Source organism: Leopardus geoffroyi, chromosome A1 (genome assembly GCF_018350155.1).
Source record: "Leopardus geoffroyi isolate Oge1 chromosome A1, O.geoffroyi_Oge1_pat1.0, whole genome shotgun sequence".
NCBI classification, from domain to species: domain Eukaryota; kingdom Metazoa; phylum Chordata; class Mammalia; order Carnivora; family Felidae; genus Leopardus; species Leopardus geoffroyi.
Genome location: NC_059326.1, coordinates 158,016,062 through 158,034,657, shown reverse-complemented (window position 1 = coordinate 158,034,657; position 18,596 = coordinate 158,016,062). Strand labels below are relative to the sequence as shown.

Below are 18,596 nucleotides of genomic sequence, written 5' to 3'. Positions count from 1 at the left end.
CCAATATCTGTTGTCTCTTGAGTTGTTAATTTTAGCCATTCTGACAGGTGTGAGGTGTTATTTCATTGTGGTTTTGATTTGTATTTCCCTGATGATGAGTGATGTTGAGCATCTTTTCATACGTCTGTTAGCCATCTGGATGTCTTCTTTGAAAAAGTGTCTATTCACATCTTTTGCCCATTTCTTAACTGGATAATTTGGTTTTTGGGGGTACTGAGTTTGATAAATTCTTTATAGATTTTGGATACTAACCCTTTATCTGATATGTCATTTGCAAATATCTTCTCTCATTCCATCGGTTGCCTTTTAGTTTTGTTGGTTGTTTCTTTCACTGTGCAGAAGCTTTTTATCTTGATGAAGTCCCAATAGTTAATGTTTGCTTTTGTTTTCCTTGCCTCAGGAGACATTTCTGGTAAGAAGTTGCTCTAGCCACCAAAGAGGTTTCTATCTGTGTTCTCCTCTAAGATTTTAATGGTTTCTTGTCTCACATTAGGTATTTCATCCATTTTGAGTTTATTTTTGTGTATGGAATAAGAAAGTGGTCCAGTTCCATTTCCATTGGTTTGGAAACCAGTTTTCCCAATACCATTTGCCGGAAGAGACTTTTTCCCATTGGATATTCTTTCCTGCTTTGTCGAAGATTAGTTGGCCATACATCTTGGGTCCATTTCTGGGTTCTCTACTCTGTTCCATTGATCTATGTCCTGATACATTTTTTTTTTAATTTTTTTTTTCAACGTTTATTTATTTTTGGGACAGAGAGAGACAGAGCATGAACGGGGGAGGGGCAGAGAGAGAGGGAGACACAGAATCGGAAACAGGCTCCAGGCTCTGAGCCATCAGCCCAGAGCCTGACGCGGGGCTCGAACTCACGGACCGCGAGATCGTGACCTGGCTGAAGTCGGACGCTTAACCGACTGCGCCACCCAGGCGCCCCTGTCCTGATACATTTTAAAAGGGATTTTATAGACATGGATTTTCAGGGAGAAGAGTGGAAGGTACCAGCATAGGCAGAGATACTGTATTGCTACAAGTAGAAAATTTTGTTATGGAGAAATAAAAAAGGATCTAACCAAACCAGAAAATGTAGCAAGCCTTGTAGAAGAAAATGCTGTAATGTGGAATCTGCAATTCAATTAGAGCTTTGTATGTTGGGTAGTTTTATTCTTAAAACAACATGGTTTCTCTTAAAAAGGAAATATTATTCTAAAATTTTGAGTAAGTCTTTAGATATTTTATAGCATTTATTTTCCCTCTAATTAAAAAAGTAACAACTCTTCTTGGTAGAAAATGTGAAAAATACAAAGGACAAAGAAGAGTTTTAAAATCTTCCATAATGCCACTACTTAGACTTCACTGTTAATGCTTACAGCCTTTCAATCATTTTATTCTCTGTGTGTGTGGTTTATATGAGATGATTTATTGTATACAAAATAGATATCTTACTTCACATATAGTTTTATATATCTTTTCCATTTTTTTTTTTTGAGGGTGGGGAAGGGCAGAGGGAGAGATAGAATATCATGACCTGAGATGAAATCAGGAGTTGGATGTTCAACTGAGTGAACCACCTAGGCATCCTGTATCTTTTCCACTTTTAATATTTTATAATTAACATCTGCTTGGGGTGCCTGGGTGGCTCAGTCATTTGAGCATCTGACTTCAGCTCAGGTCATGATCTCATGGTTTGTGAGTTCAGGCCCCACATCAGGCTCTGTGCTGACAGCTCAGAGCCTGGAGCCTGCTTCTGACTCTGTGTTCTCCTCTCTCTCTCTGCCCCTCCCCCACTCGTGCTCTTTCTCTCTCTGCCTCTCAAAAATAAAGAAAACTAATTAAAAAAATTTTTTTAATTAACATCTGCGTTATGTGACATTTTTTCTGAGACTTTTTATATTGCTCTGATTTCATTAATACTTTTTCCCCAATTTCCATTATTTTTTACAAATAGGAGAAACTGTAAATAAAAGCTTGTTATGTTGTCTGAAAGGAATAATCCTTAGCTGAATGAATCACTTAGCTTGATATTAGCATATTTTGGTTCCCTAGATTAAAATATTCAGAGATGACTACATTAGTAAAGATTTGATACACCCTGATTCTGTGAGATGGTAAGGGACTAACCCCTGACTATTAGTTCCAAATTTCTTCTGGGCTTTTAGAGTGTGTTCCCGTTTTACTTTGGGAACTAGAAGTCTTGTCTTCAAATTAATGATATACTTTTCTTTGCCATTGTCAGTGTCATTATCAAATCATACTTATGAAATAATTGGGTAACAACACCAAGGGCCCATTGGTTCAAAATATTGTATTGTAATACTACTCTTCCATCACTGCCAAAGTCCAGCATGGCCCCCTTCCAAAATCAGTTGATCCTACTCAGGCACCAAAGCAGTAGTTCATTTTTACTACATCTTCATGGTGGGCATACCATTCAAAAGAGAGATATAAAAAGCACTATTATGTTAAATGTGGCTATTCAAGATGACAAATATTTTTCTTCCTGAAAACAAAATTATCTATCTATCTATATCTATCTGCCTGTCTATCTATCACCTCCATTATTCATTTGAGTCTATTATTGGAGATTTCTATCTATAGTTTACTTGCTTCAGTATTCAACATAGTAACTGACATCAGGAAGTATCTTTTCACTTAACAGTGAATGTTCCACAAATAGAGAAACATAACATTGGAGAATGTTTCCTTATTAACTGATGAAGCTTTCTTCTGGGGATGCTCACATGTTCAGCAGCTTTGGCCAGGTGTCATAAACAGATAAATATTTTATGCCTTGCTCTCCCTCTATTTCTGAAAACTTAAGGAAAAGTTATGGAATTGAAACATTTCAACATAGGCATGAAAATGAGTCCAGGCAAGAAGGTATCTATGCTGGATGCTACATAGAAGTGTTTACCTTCCTCTATCATGTAGAGTAAGGTGACCCTTGCAAAGCCTCGTGGCTAGAAATGTTCAATGTAAAACTGGCAATTTTGACTGATGACTTAGTTTTGCTTTTAATGACAAAGTGTGTAGAACATATTACTTAGGTTTGGCCACTTGCAAAAATATTGCAAGACAAAATATTTTCAGCACTCAACAAAAATGCTTGCATATTATTCTATTAGACTCTGCAAAGGGAAATTTTCAGAGACTGGTAATTTCCTTTTGTTCATAGCAATATATGTTCCTTCTCTACGGATAGGGAAAAACAAATCAGATTTTTCTCAACTTCCTGGGAAATACAGTGAGAACTGGTTAAGCTGTACTTATGTCAGTTGAACAAAAAGAGTCACTTAAAAACTTAATGCAATAGAGTTCACAGAATTTCAGGAGAAAACTAAAATAATCCCTGAGGTGAGCTCTATTGAGGAAGCATACTGCTAAATTTTTAAAATGGGAACAAGAGATTAGTTTTCTTCTCCATGCTCTCTTCCTTGTGTTTCTTCAAACTACCAAGTGAGTGAATATATAAAGGAGCTGTATATACAGATGAAAAACATGCATGCACGCGCGCGCGCGCACACACACACACACACACACACACACACACAAACAGTAGGAAAGATTTAACTCAAGTCAATCCATGGATATAGAGCAAGAAAATTCCCCCAATTTTTTTTAAAGTTGTAATCACTTGAACATTTTGTAGAATAATAAATTATAAAGCCTGAGTCACCATGAGTTGATTCAGTAAAATGAATACTTTAATAGAATAAAACTTACAATAAAAATAGTAATTATGTGTAAGTATATGATAATGAGGCTTAAGCTTAAGAACTACACATATTCTAAATACTATTTAGCACGGCAATATTAAATGTTTCTGACGTTCTCTGTAAGGAGAAGAAGAAACTGAAGTCCTTAAGAGTAATGGATCCATAATACAAGGTAACATAGAGAACGTGGTCTGCCCACTTTCGGGAAATGGGACTCCAGGGTATAAATGATGCAGCACTAAGAACCACAGATTCTTCTTCACCCCACAATCATCTTTCCTCAGGGCTGCCCTGTTGCCCACATCCTGGGGAGCACCATTAATATTATGTTCCATGTAAATGGTAACCACTGGAACTATGCTACAGAAAATGATGTCTCCTACCCAAAGAAGAGTATCAGGAGGAGTTGGCTATTTTAATACCCTCTCCCCACGTACACTTCAATCTTTCATTCAAACATATATTCAACAACCATTTGTGGAGAATTGTTATTAGTTGATATTCTTTTAGTTAAGATGTAAGAAAACCCAATTCAAAGTAGCTTAATTTAAAAAAAAAAAGCAATTTATTGTTTCATGCAACTGAATAGTCCAAGGGTATACTAGCATTAAGCAAATAGCTGGTATCATCAGAATCCTGCGTGATTTTCTCCACTCCTTGGCCCCACTTCCTCTGTGTTGACTGTTCTTTGACAGTATTTTGTACATTGTTTAGAGCTGTACAAACTACTAGAAGACAAAATTTTCACTTAATCATCACTTTCTCCTTCCTTTATGAATTCTAAACTCAACATAATTATCTTGTGAGACATTAGCCTATCAGTCAATAGATGAATACACAACTTGAGGAATAAAAGTGACCACACCCATAAAAGAAACAGGCAATTCAGTCTGAATCAGGATTGCTGGGGTGGAGCTTGAGCACCTGCATTTTTAATAGCTCTCTGTGTAATATGTATGCATAAGATCACTGGTCTGCAAATTCAACACATAGCACTAAGAACTAGTTTTCCTACATTTGTGAAATGTCTAAAGGAATTCAATAGTTATTGTCATATTAAAATGTATCTAAGTTATACTACTGCCAAACTTTTTTATTTGTGGCAGTCCTAGGAGTGGATGTTTCACATTTTCTAAAACACATAGGATCCATAGAAGCATCTCAGCTGTTATTAAATTTAATTCTCTGTGTTTACTCCCACCTTCAGATAACTTATATTCACATATAATTTTAGGGAAAAATCTGGGTAAAACTTGAAACCCCAGTATGAATTGTCAGAAGTGTGTTGGCATAGTATTTTTGAGATATTAACATATATTCCTTTTTTCTCCGAGCATTTCCTCCAGCTCTTCCTCCCTTCATTCAAAGAATATGACCGAGAGGCAGGATAAAACAAAGCAAAAACAGAGAAGTCTAAGAGTCTTGCTGGCTATAGTTTTCAAGTACTTAAGAATTTAAATGAACTGGGGCACCTGGGGTGCTCACTCAGTTGAGTGTCCAACTCTTGATTTTGGCTCAGGTCGTGATCTCATGGTTCATGAATTGGAGTCCCACCTCAGGCTCTGCACTGACAGCACAGAGCCTACTTGGGATTTTCTCTCTCCCCCTTTCTCTGACCCTCCCTCGCTTGTGCATGCATGTGCACTCCCTCTCTCTCTCCCTCTCTCTCTCTGTCTCTTTCAAAATAAATAAATAAACTTTAAAAATAAAAAAAGAACTTAAATGGATAATATCTGGAGTAGAGACGAAATACTCAGAAAAAATAAGAAAGAAAAATTCCATACCTACCACCTCCACCTACCACCTCTACCACACAAATACAGACAAGAGAGAGACAATAGGAGACATTTTGGAAAGTCCTATAAGGAAGACCCGATGGGTCCTTGGAGAGAAGGCATAACTGTAATGAGTTTAAGATGAGAATACAGAAACCCAGAGTCTCTAGTGCTTCCTTATCCCAAGGCTTGGCACAAAAACAGCAAAAATTTTCCTGTGCCCCTCTCACACATCTCCACCAACACTAGCACAGAAGTAAGAGAAAGAGATGGAGAAGCTAAGAGAGCCACATGGACACACATAGAATTTTATACTGTCTTGACTCGGCTGACTAAAACTCTTGGTCATTTGACATGTGCTAAATCTGTCTTCTGGAGAAAAAAATGAACTTGGCAAAGATGGACTGTCATTTAAAGAGTACAGGACCACAAAACTTGAGCCATTCCATTCCCAAAAGATAATCTGAATATATTACCCAGGGAAGAAAAAAAAGGATTATTAGACAAAGATTATTATTAGACAAAGCCTTTACATCTATTCATAAGAATTTTTATATGCTTGTGTATTAGGTAGCCACTACTGCAATAACAAATTATCCCCAGACTTAATGGCTTAAAATTATAGAAATTATTTATTATCTTGCATGGTTTCTGTAGGTCAAGAATATCAGAGTGTCTTGGTTATGTCATTTTGGCTCAACTATGTTTGAAAGATCCCACTTCCAAGATGGTTCACTCACATGACTAGCAAGTGCACCTTTGCTGTTAACAATTGGCCTCAATTCCTCTTCTCCACAGAGTTGCTTGAGGGTTCTCATAACATGGTGGCTGGCTTCCCTGAGGAGAGAGGTTGAAGAGAAGGCAAAGCAGAAGCCACAATGTCTTTTATGACCAAGCTTCAGAAACTGTACATTGTAACTCCCTCAAGATCCTATTGGATACACAGGTCAAGCCTACTGATTATGGGAGGAGATCACATAGGATCAAGAATACCAGAGGGTATGGCTCATTAGACACCACCTTGAAGGTTGACTATCACAGCTTGCTACTTTGTAATATTTCCACTACATAATAAAGGATGTTTGACCCAAATGAAAAGAAAAAAAACATTCTAATAAATGTCATCCCTGTCAATCATCTCAGATATAAAAGAGAAAAGGAGTTCACCTCACTGTGAAAAGGAAGCAGTGTATAGGTTGTGTTTTTTGAACTTAACTCTGAATGAACTTTTTTGTCCATTTCCCAAAGGCTATCGTACCCATATCATGTGGATATAGAAATCTTCATCTTTGTTGCTTAGACCAAAAAAAAAATAAAACATGAAACCTCATCAGTAAAGCACTGAGAAACCAGTATGGATATTTCTGATTTTAATTTTATTTTCAGTGGAAAATAAAAGAGGCATTGCTATAAAAATTCTTCTGATTGGGGCACCTAGGTGGCTCAGTTGATTGAGCAACTGACTCTTGGTCTCCACTCAGGTCATGATCATGGAGTTGTGGGATCAAGCACCACATTGGGCTCTGCACTGAGCATGGAGCCTGCTTGAGATTTTCTCTCTCTCTCTGCCCCTCTTCCCCATTCACTCTTCTCTCTCTCTCTCAAAAAAAACAAAAACAAAAACAAACAAAAGTACACACACAAAAAATTAAAAAAAACACCAAGAAAGAAAGAAACAAAAAACCCCAGAACAAAACTGTTCTGATTAATATCCGTTTCCTAAAATCCTAACCTTCCACTCACTGCTTTATGAAAATAGTCAACTAACTTAGGACCCGGCAAGGAGAATGGAGTTTTTCCTGATCTCTGTCCAGAGAATTACCAGCAGCAACTGGTGTTTACCAATAACTAAAAGAGAATTTTTCTACTCCCACATCTGTGCCCTGGTATTGCGTAAGGCCCCCAAGCCTACGTATAACCGTGGAAAGGTAGGTAAAACACAAACAGCACAATGAAAGCTTAATTTTATCTACATAAAACAAAACAATTTGGTAACTTAATCCATTTGGCCACTACATTTAGTCAACTCAATTTTTTTAAAAAAGTCTTCAAAGAAGGTTTTAAACAAAATTATGTAGTAGACTCTTCTATTAAGAATAGCAACAATTGGGGTTCCTGGGTGGCTCAGTCTGTTAGGCATCTGAGTGGCTCAGGTCATGATCTCACAGTCTGTGGGTTTGAGCCCTGTGTTGGGCTCTGTCCTGACAGCTCTGAGCTTAGAGCCTGCTTTGGATTCTGTGTCTCCCTCTCTCTCTCTCTGCCCCTCCCCTGCTGGTGTTCTCTCTCTCTCTGAATAAAAATGTTGAAACATTTTTTTTTTAAAAAAGAATAGGAACAATAATAAAATAAATCACTTGCATGTTAAGCACTATACTAGGCACATTTTTTTTCATCTCATTTGTCTCCCCCAAAGAACTGAAAATTGTGCATTATTTCTAATTTTTACATGTGAAATCTCAGAGTCGGAAAGGTTAAATAACTTACCCAATAATATTTAGTAAAGCCAGCATTGAAATTCCTGACTCCAAAACCTATGTTCACTCCACTAAGCACATTATCTCCAATAAAGTGGTCTCCTTTTTGAACACAAGGCAAATTTAAAATATTTTGAGCAAAATATTTACAACAGAAATATCATATGCATAACATAGAAGTAGAAAAAAAAAGTCAACTTTGTCCAAGCCATACAAATGGAATAAGCTAAAAAATTTTGCTTCATGTATTCAAGAATAGTATTTTACTTGTCCTTGTAATATAGTCATATACCCAGAGTGTCCTAGTCCTTTGGAAAATGAGATAGTTCAAATAAATAAATAAATAAATAAATAAATAAATAATTTAAAACTGTATAGGTTTATTATTTTAGTACATAGACTTTGGAGTCAATATTAATCTATTCATGATTATATGATTACTATTTTATCGCTTCATTCTGTGCAGCTGAACCACTCCTCAGAAATTTTTTTGTTCAAGTATAATTAATATACAGTGTTATATTGGTTTCAGGTATAAAATATAATGATTCAACAATTCTATCCATTGCTCAGTGCTCATCATGCTGTGTACTCTTAATCCCATTCACTTATTTCACCCATGCTCCCACCCACCTCCCCTCTGACAACTACCACTTTGTTCTCTGTATTTAAGAGTCTGGGGTTTTTTGTTTGTCTCTTTTTTTCTTTGTTCAATTGTTTTCTTAAATTCCACATATGATTGAAATCACGTGGTTTCTCTGATTGACTTATTTCATTTAGCATTATACCCTCTAGGTCCATCCCTGTTTTTACAAATAGCCAGATTTCACTCTTTTTTATGGTTGACTAATATTCCACTCTGTGTGTGTGTGTGTGTGTGTGTCTACTATTTCTTAAAATTTTTTTTAACATTTATTTATTTTTGAGAGACAGAGAGAGACAGAGCTGAGCAGGGGAGGGGCAGAGAGAGAGGGAGACACAGAATCCAAAGCAGGGTCCAGGCTCTGAGCCCTCAGCACAGGGCTCAATGCGGGGCTCAAACTCATGAACCACAAGATCATGACCTGAGCCAAAGTCAGGCACTTAACCGACTAAGCCACCTAGGTGCCCCTACTATTTCTTTACCCATCCATCTACCGATGGACACTTAGGCTGCTTCCATATCTTGGCTATTGTAAATAATGCTGGAATAAACATAGGGGTCCATATAACTTTTCCAATGAGTGTTTTCATTTTCTTTGGATAAAGAAATTCCAGTAGTGGAATTACTGGATCATATGGTAATTCTATTTTTAATTTTTTAAGGACCTTCATAATATGTTCCACAGTGGCTACACCAGCTTGCATTTCCACCAACAATGCAAAAGGATTCCTTTTCTCTACATTTTTGCCAATACTTGCTATTTCTTGTGTTTTTGATTTTAGCCATTTTGACAGGTCCATGGTGATATCTCATTGTGGTTTTGATTTGCATTTCCCTGATGATGAGTGATGATCATCTTTTCATATTTCTGTTGGCCATTTGTATTCCTTCATTTAGAAAATGTGTATTCAGATCTTCTGCCCATTTTTAATTGGATTATTTGTGGGTTTTTCAGTGTTCTATAAATTCTTTATATATTTTGGATATTAACCCCTTATTGGATATATCATTTGCAAATACTTCCTCTCACTTAGTAGGTTGTCTTTTGTTGATGCTTTCTTTCACTATGCAAAAGCTTTTTATTTTGACTTTTGTTTCCCCTGCCTGAGGAGACTATCTAGAAAAATTTGCTACAGCTGGTATCAAAGAGATTACTGCCTCTGTTTTCTTCCAGGAATTTTATAGTTCACTTCTCACATTTAGGTCCTTCGGCCATTTTGAGTTCATTTTTGTGTATGATGTTAGAAAGTGGTCCAGTTTTCCCAGCATCATTTGTTGAAGAGAGTGTCTTTTTCCCATTGTATCTTCTTGCCTCCTTTGTCATCGATTAATTGACCATATAAGCCTGGCTTTATCTTCTCGACTTTCTATTCTATTCTATTAATCTATGTCATTTTTGTGTCAGTACCATACTGTTTTGATAACCACAGCTTTGTAGTATATCTTGAAACCTGGGACTGTGATACCTCCAGCTTTATTTTTCTTTTCCAAGATTGCTTTGACTATTTGGGGTCTTTTGTGGTTTCATAAAAATTTTAGGATTATTTGTTCTAGTTCTGTGAAAAATGCTGTTGGTATTTTGATAGAGATTGAATTAAATTTGCATATTGCTTTGACTTGTATGTACAATTTAATAATATTGTACAATTTAATAATATTGGTTCTTCCAATCCATGAGTATGGAACATCTTTCATTTATTTGCGTCATCTTTAATTTCTTTCATCAGTATTTTAGATCTTTCACCTCCTTGGTTAAGTTTATTCTTAGGTATTTTATTCTTTTTAGTTCACTTGTAAGTGGGATTGCTTTCTTAATTTCTCTTTCTGCTTCTTCATCATTAATGTATAAAAATGTAACTAGTTTCTGAATATTAATTTTGTGTCCTATGACTTTATTGAATTTATTTATTAGTTCTAGTAGTTTTTTAGCAGATTCTTCAGGGTTTTCTATATGCAATATGATGTCATCTGCAAATAGTGAAAGTTTTATATCTTCCTTACCAATTAGGATGCCTTTGATTGATTGATTGATTTTTTTAAATATGGAACACTTCATGAATTTGTATATCTTTCATGCACAGAGGCCATGCTAATCTTCCCTGTATCATTCCAATATTTTAGTATATGTGCTGCAAAAGCAAGCACTATTTCTTTTTGCTGTCTGATTGCTGCGGCTAGGACTTCCAGTATTATGTTGAATAAAAGGGGTAAGAGTGGACGGACATCCTTGTCTTGTTTCTGATCTTAGAGGAAAAGCTCTCAGTCTTCCCGTTGAGTATGACATAACCGGTGGGTATTTCATATTTGGCCTCTATTATATTAAGGTATGTTCCCTCTAAACCTACTTTATTGACAGGTCTTTTTTTAAATGTTTATTTATTTATTTTGAGAGAGCACCTGCGTGCATCCACAAACACATAGCACACCCACAAACACATGCATGGGAGAGGGGCAGAAAGAGAGGGACAGCACAGACTGAGGCGGCTCAAACTCAGGTGCCATGAGATCATAACCTGAGCCTAAATCAAGAGTCAGAAGCTTACCCAACTGAGCCACAGAGGCACCCCATGTTGACAGTTTTTATCATGAATGAATGTTGTACTTTGTCAACTGCTTTTTCTGCATCTATTTAAGTGATCATATGGTTTTTATTCTTTCTTTTATTGGTGTGATGTATCATGTTGATTGATTTGCCAATAATGAAGCATTCTTGCATCTCTGGAATAAATCCCACTTGATCGAGGTGAACAATTTTTTTAATGTATTTTTGGATTCAGTTTTCTAATACATTATGGAGGATTTTTGCATATATGTTCAGCAGAGATATTGGCCTGTAGTTTACTTCTTTTAAAGTGTCACCGCTCAGAAATTTTTAAAATTGTTTTTTTGCAAATCTGAAAGGAGAAACAGTATTTTTTAAGTTGTTAGAATTCAGTTCTCCAATGACTTCTTTTCAGTACTGCTGTACCTCACCAGCAGCAGGCTGGCATTGATGAGAAAACAAAAATAATTATGCAATTATTATGAAACTCTGTTCAAAGGTACTTTTTACTTTACAAATGGCAGAGGAATGGGTGAAGAACCGGTCCCCTTGTCCCATATAATTTCCTCCAAAGTATCTGTAGACATATAAGAAAATTTATAGCAATAGTTCAATGTGCATCCAAGATTTTCGTGCTCTTAAGGGTCAGATTCACTGTGCAGTTTAATAGCCAAAAACCTTCCCACAAAATAAGAAAAGGATGGAAATTCCATCTGAAACTCAAAACAGCTTTTTGAAAAGTAAAAGTTTTTAAAGTTTAGCATATTTATCTCTTATTTCACTATCTTCAGTGTTTGGATAATTCCAACGGCAGAATTAGTACTCAAAAATCCCACCAGAAAAAGGGTTTCTGTTTCTAAGGCTACCAAAAATACTCCTTTTGTAGGATGACTTTCATCACTATTAAAGAGACAACAGATATGACTGCACTTGAAATACTCATCTTGCAAATTCCTCAGTTATTTGAACTTTTTGATCTCTTGTAAGTGCCACTACCTATACAAATGTGATTTTATTTTTTAGATGTGCCTAGACTTTCAATAGAATCTAGAACAGAGGTAGAAAAAGTTTCAATGTCCTCATTTAAAGCGCTTTCTCTAATTCTTACATTCAATAGAGGATTAATGCAAATAAAGCTGAGGGTTACATGGAACCCAACACCCCAGGAAAGAATCCCAGAGTGTGCTTATTGGTTTTTCCTAACCATTTTCTTTATGGGCTCATTTCACATCGATCTCACACCTTGGATAAAATACAGGTCTGAAGGGTCACTTGAATGAGAGATTTTCCTCTTTTAACACCGAATAGAAATTGAAGGCTTTGATATTGTCATGGAAATGACTCTGTAAATAGCACTCAAAGGCCTATTTTTCAAACCAGAATGAGCTGGAACAATGTTTTCTTTTTCTTTTCAGATTATGAGATTGGAGTTTGGGTAGGGAGAACCTCTGGTCAAGATAGTGGGAGGAAATGGGGAAAAAAGAATGTGCCTGAGAGAATTCCTCTCACGTATGCCAGCAAATTGTATAGCACAGCTTTATTCAAAAAAGATGTTTGTCTTGTCCTTCAGGTACACGAATACACAGCTTGTTGAGAACTGGACAGGAAAGGTAAGAAAATAAGAAAGAAAAAATGGAACAGATCATTTGTCTCTGAGCCTTAGTTTTAAAAGGCAAGTTTCATGCTGGAAATGACACACACAAACATTAAAAAAAATTCTACTTTTGAAAGTAGGTAATTAATTTTTTAAGTAGGATTTGAGAAAGAAATAGATAATGTTTCAGCAAATATTTAAATGCCTAGTTAAATCAGTGTTTATTTTGGTGTTTGTATCATGTAGAATTTTATTTTCTGTTAACAAACTGTAAATAAATAAAACCTTTAATTCTCTTAATTAAAAAAAATTAAAAAAGAATAGGTGGAAGCAGGGAAACGATAATGAATTGTTACTTTAAAAAATACCCTCATACAGAGACTATTAAATGGGATTTCAAGTGTTAGGATCTCAATATTATCTTAATTTCTGCCCTTCTTAACAATTTTTAAAAATAAAAATGCAAGGGTCCTCTCCATTTCAGACAAATCAAACATTTTTTAGAGAAAATAACTTAGAGAAAAATCCCTGGATTTAAACTTTGAGGATAATTTAAAGCTAATAATATTGATTACTGGTGCAAAATACGGTGTTTTCAAAGTCACGATACAGTCCATATCCTGCCTCTCACTTTAGGGGCACATTCTTTTATAAAACACTCTTATCAACTCTTTTAATATTTGTTCTTTGAGTCCAAGAAAAAGGTATAGGAAATGCTCACAACATCCATCCATCAACCCCTCCTTGACCTTCAAGAAAAAGGTAATGTTTTGTCACTGCTAAACAGGCTTAGGGAATGCTTCTGTTGGTCACCTAGCTTGTGGCAACTAGAGGCAGTCTAAAAAGCATTTAAAGCATCTTAGAATGAGAGATAATGAACAGTTACTATTGAATTTTAACAGTAGGAGTTTCCATTTTAAAGTAGTCCAGCTAAATGGAATGAGTATCTAAATTCATTTGAATCCCATTAACTTATGCCCAAAGGCAACTCATTTTATATGGACGCAGTCCTTCCAGTTGGAGTTGGAAGTACTCAGACTCTCAGGTGAGAAGACTCTGTTTTTGTGTTAAAATCTGCAACTGGCTTCTCAGCCTCACTTTTAATTCAGTTGTGTCCATCCCAGTGAAAGAACAGAGTGGTTCGCTATTCTCTCTATTCAAAGACATGCCTTGCATTTAGAGGTACATTCATAAATGTTTGAGAAATGTGCTTTTAACATTAATCAAGAAATTACATAAAATGAACTGGGTGCAACCTCTATTGAAGATTAATATTTAACACAGAGCACCTATAAAGATAATGATTCTATCTTCAACAGACAAAAATAAAATAAAGCACTGAGTAGTTCACAAAAAAAAAAGAAAGATAGAAAGAAACAAAAAGAAGAACAGAGAAATCCAAAATAGGGATTAGGCAAAATAAGAAAAAAGAACTTTCCAATGACATAAAGATTGAAATTAAGATTCAGGAAACATCAAATCCTAGATATATTTAAATTTGTCTCTATTTTAAAGAGGCTGAGTCCTTTCCTAGAAGCCTCATGCCGATATAAGGACTTAGGTAAAGGTGGGGAAAATGGAACCTTCTAAAAAACATTGAACTTACAAAGGGCAGTAACAGGAACTTCTCTTGTAAGGAAAAATCTAATGCACTCTCCACTGCCAAACACCTTGAGTTTAATCCTGTTAATCAAGCCTGAAATAGGGCAAAATCTTAAATTTGTATAGGTCTTAATAGTTTACAAAGCTTTTTCAGTAAATCTATCCCCTTTAGCTATCTATTTTCTTCATGGCAATTGTTGATACTGTTAGGGTCAGGCGTAAGGCAGGGTAAAGATAGGAGTCAGAGGCTAAAAAATTTTAGCCGTCAAAGGCTTTATTTGGGAACTAAGGTCTTGGTCGAGGTTCCGTGACTCACGGAGAGAGAGAGAGAGGAGTCAGGGAAGTCGCACCCAGGTGTGGTGGGGTGGGGTTTTTAAGCTGCAGCGGTTGGGGTTTAGGTCCGGGTGGGCCTTTTTAGAGTCAGGTCGTGCTGTCGCTCGGTGATTGGTTGACCTCCAATTCGTTCTGGCAGCTACTAGGGGCTTTTCCTTGGGTTATGCTGGCAAGATGGCCGTCCCCTCTACTGTGGTTCCAAGGACATCCTAACAGATACCTGATATATTAGACATTTATTTGTTTATGTCTTTATTATCTTTGTCCTACTGCTAAAATGTCACTCCATAAAAGCAGGGATGTTACCCTGAATTGTTCAATTCTATATCCCCAGCATCTAGAACAGTGTTTGGTGCATAGAGGACAATAGATTATTTGTGAAGTGAATAAATTCAGTAAATTAAATGGATAAATACTATAGCATTCAACCTTTGAAACCCCCTGGGAAAAAGACATGCATTTCTCACCACCTTTACAGATGAGGAAACCAAGCCTCAAAACAGTAAATTATTTATAATAGTATAAACAGTTAAGTGGGGTCAGAGTTATAATTAGAAAGAACCAGGTCCTGGGGCACCTGGGTGGCTCAGTTGGTTGAGCATCCGACTTTGGCTCAGGGGGTTTGAGCCCTGTGTCGCTCTGTGCTGACAGCTCAGCTCCTGGAGCCTGCTTCAGATTCTGGAGCCTGCTTCAGAAAGATTCTCCCTCTCTTTCTCTCTGTCCTTTCCCCACTTGCACACTCTCTCCTTCTCTCTCAAAAAATAAACATTAAAAAAAAAAAGAAGAACGAACGAGTTCCCTTGTAGTACTATTTTTTTGCTGACCTGTGCAAAGGGACTAGGTTATGGGTAGTCAAAGATTACTGCCATCAGAATCAACCCATTTTCACTTTCCATGAAGATGAAAAGATTCAAGAAGAAAAAAATGAATAAATTCAAGTCCTCTAAAACAATAGGTACCACCCTTTCTCAGTTTTCTTTCCTCTTTGATCACTTCCTAAATTAAATTGCCCTGCTGATGTGTCTGTTGTCTCAGCACCCACTTTGCGTTTATGATTTCCCTCCTGGTATCTTATTTTCTATCCTATGTAATTACTATGGCTACAGGTATCATTTATTGAGCCCCTTTTACACAATATTAGTCATTTTCACTTGTTCCCTTACAACCAGGAAACTGCAGATCTATCAGGCTTCAAAGACAGGCTCTTTCCCCACCAGACTGCCTGTATGAAAAGACCTGGCTCCTAGAGGCAGCTTTTGGGAGGCCCAGAACAGAGTCCCCTCTCACCGTTGACAAAGGAACTCAGCAAAAACTTAACCCTATACTGGTTAGCTGCAGGGGTGTTGTGGCATAGGAGTGTGACATGGGCAAAAGGACACCTGATTATTAGCACTCCAGGATTCCTAACAGGTTAGAGGTATCTGAAACTCTCCAGCCCATCAGGATTTGATTTACAATTGCAGTGAGAAAGAAGGTAGAGATTCAACCAATAGTTATTTTAGCAGACTCTGACCCTGATGGTAATGGGTGGATCAACTTTATCCTTCTCCTTCATCAGTTACACCAAAACAGTTTTGTAAAGATAGCATGCTATCCTACACTCCCACCCTCTTTCTTTCCTTTTCTTCTCAGTGAAACACTAAGTTCATTCCTTTTAGAGCTAATAGTAAGCAGCTGCAGAAGAGGACAGCTCATGATTCTCACATCCCTCCCAAAAGCTCATGCAGATTCTTTCTCTAAACTGATGCCTCCCGTTTTCATTAGAGTCCAATCTGGTGCTTTCTAAACAATGGCTGAAGAAAAGAGATGGGGAGACACAAATATTTCAGTCATTAGGTTTCTGTCCTTGAATATGCTGATCAGACCATAAAAATAATTTTTTTCTGAACCTGACCTTCAGTTACTAACATTTTGTGAAGTCATTTGAGAAAGGAACCAAGTTAAATAAACAGGTGCACTGGTGGATTTATGACACTGGACAAGCAAGATACAGATGCTTGGTATAAGGCCAAGTTCTGGGCTCCAAGGGGCTTCTGCATATGTATAAAGACAAATAGGAGGAGCTTCAGAAGCATGTCCTAGGACAGGGCTGAGATCAGGGTATTTCTTTCAATTGTTAAACAGTGTGTGCTGCGTTGAGCTTTAGTCTAGACAAGATGGAAATGATGCTAAGACTATTCATCAGCAAGGATGAACCACACAGCTCAAACAACAGAAAAAGCCCTGCCAATCAAAAGGTCAGAGAGATGGGAAAGACAGGGAGGTTTGGATCCTTCTTGAGAGTGAATCCAAATACCCTCAGCTAGGAAGATACTTGGAGTTATTGCACATGCAGATGATGGAGATATTAGAGAACACCTAAGTCATGTATGTGCCTAGATACAAGGCAAAGAACCACTTTACATTTGAGCCATTGTGTCTTTCATACTCCATTTTGGATAAATTTTGTTTAGGGAAGACCAATTAACCAACCTAGGCTTCAATCAATGTTAATTTTAGTTGCTTGTGGAGGCTAACATGATGAAAACTATAAACAAACAAACAAACAAACAAACTAGGCCCCATTCCCTGGATATTCTGATTTAATTGGTCAACAATGAAATCTTGGAATCAATTTTTTTCTTAAAATCTTTTAGGTGATTTTAAGGAGTAGCAGCCAAGATTGAAAAGCACTAACCTGACAAAATTAGCAATATTTTAAATAACATATTTAGTACATATTCCTAGAGTTGTGATAACCTCACAATGATTTTTTTTAAAAAGACAATATGTGGTTATATTGCAGTTATGATGAATATTTACAAGAGTCATGGAAAATAAAAAGCCTTCCTAGCATTACACCAATGGCTTACTGAGGGATGGCTATTCAGAAAGTTGTAAGAATGGGTACCTGAAGACTTCATGGGACATCGATGTCTTACAAGCCATACATTATTTACATCTAGACCCAAATGTGAGAGGGAAATATCTTGTTTAAACCATTTCTATTTTACTTTTTTGTTATTTACAGCAGTAATTAACTGCTAATAAATCCTTGTTAATTCAGACTGCCTTCATCAGAATGTCTATCACATGAAGAGAGACTGCCCAAGAGTGAAGACAAAATAGAGGAAAGTAGAGCAAAAAGAAGAAGAAGACAGAATTCTGTTGATACAATTTGAGTCACTAGATCTAGCCATGCCTAAAGTCATACATTTCAATTTTTTAGTTGTATAAGTGAACCTATTTACTTTTTAAAGATATTTTAAAGTTGAGTTTCTGTCATTTAAAAGAAAAAGGTCCAGATCAATTTAGCAATCTTCAAGAAATATGCTCTCAATAATGTATTAATGTATATGACATTATTTTGATCAATTGTGGGCTATGGAATTGGGAGTAGGAATCAACTTATTCAGATCTCCAGATTGTCAAGCAAAGGAGAGATCTAAACTGACATCTTGGTTACATTAGCATCCACATTATTCCTTTACTGTGGGCATCTTATTTTTATTATTTTAAAATACCATATAGGACTCAAGTGGCTTCCAAGAGTTAAGACATTTCCCTGGAAAATGGTAATTTAAGATTTATCTGCCTTCAAATTACAGGAGAGACCAAATTATTTTGAACGATAGGACTGGAGACAGACCAGTTATGAGTAGGAACTGAGAAAATGGAGGCCTCATGGCACAAGAAATAAATAGGAAGGGACAAAAGTTAAGAAAACGAATTCAATTTTTAGCTTTAACATATTTATGTCCTACTGGTATTTTATATTAGTAAAGTACTTTGAAGTTCATGACATATTTTCACACGCTATCTTATTTGACACTTAGCTATAATTCTTTGGAGTTAGTAAAGCAGGTAATTAGTTTCAGCATTTTACAGAAGTGGATATGAGGCTTAGTGTGATTATGGGTCTCACCCAAAGTCACATG

At 36.4% G+C, this 18,596-nt stretch overlaps 1 long non-coding RNA gene and 1 other non-coding gene across 5 annotated transcripts in view; both read right to left on the bottom strand.

The window, feature by feature from the left end:
• Positions 1-18,596, bottom strand: part of LOC123608612 — a 92,709-nt gene that overhangs the window by 17,542 nt on the left and 56,571 nt on the right. The window lies entirely within an intron of this gene.
• On the bottom strand, positions 10,645-10,753 carry LOC123581674. The gene has a single exon (XR_006703925.1). It is a non-coding gene; the product is annotated as a U6 spliceosomal RNA (small nuclear RNA).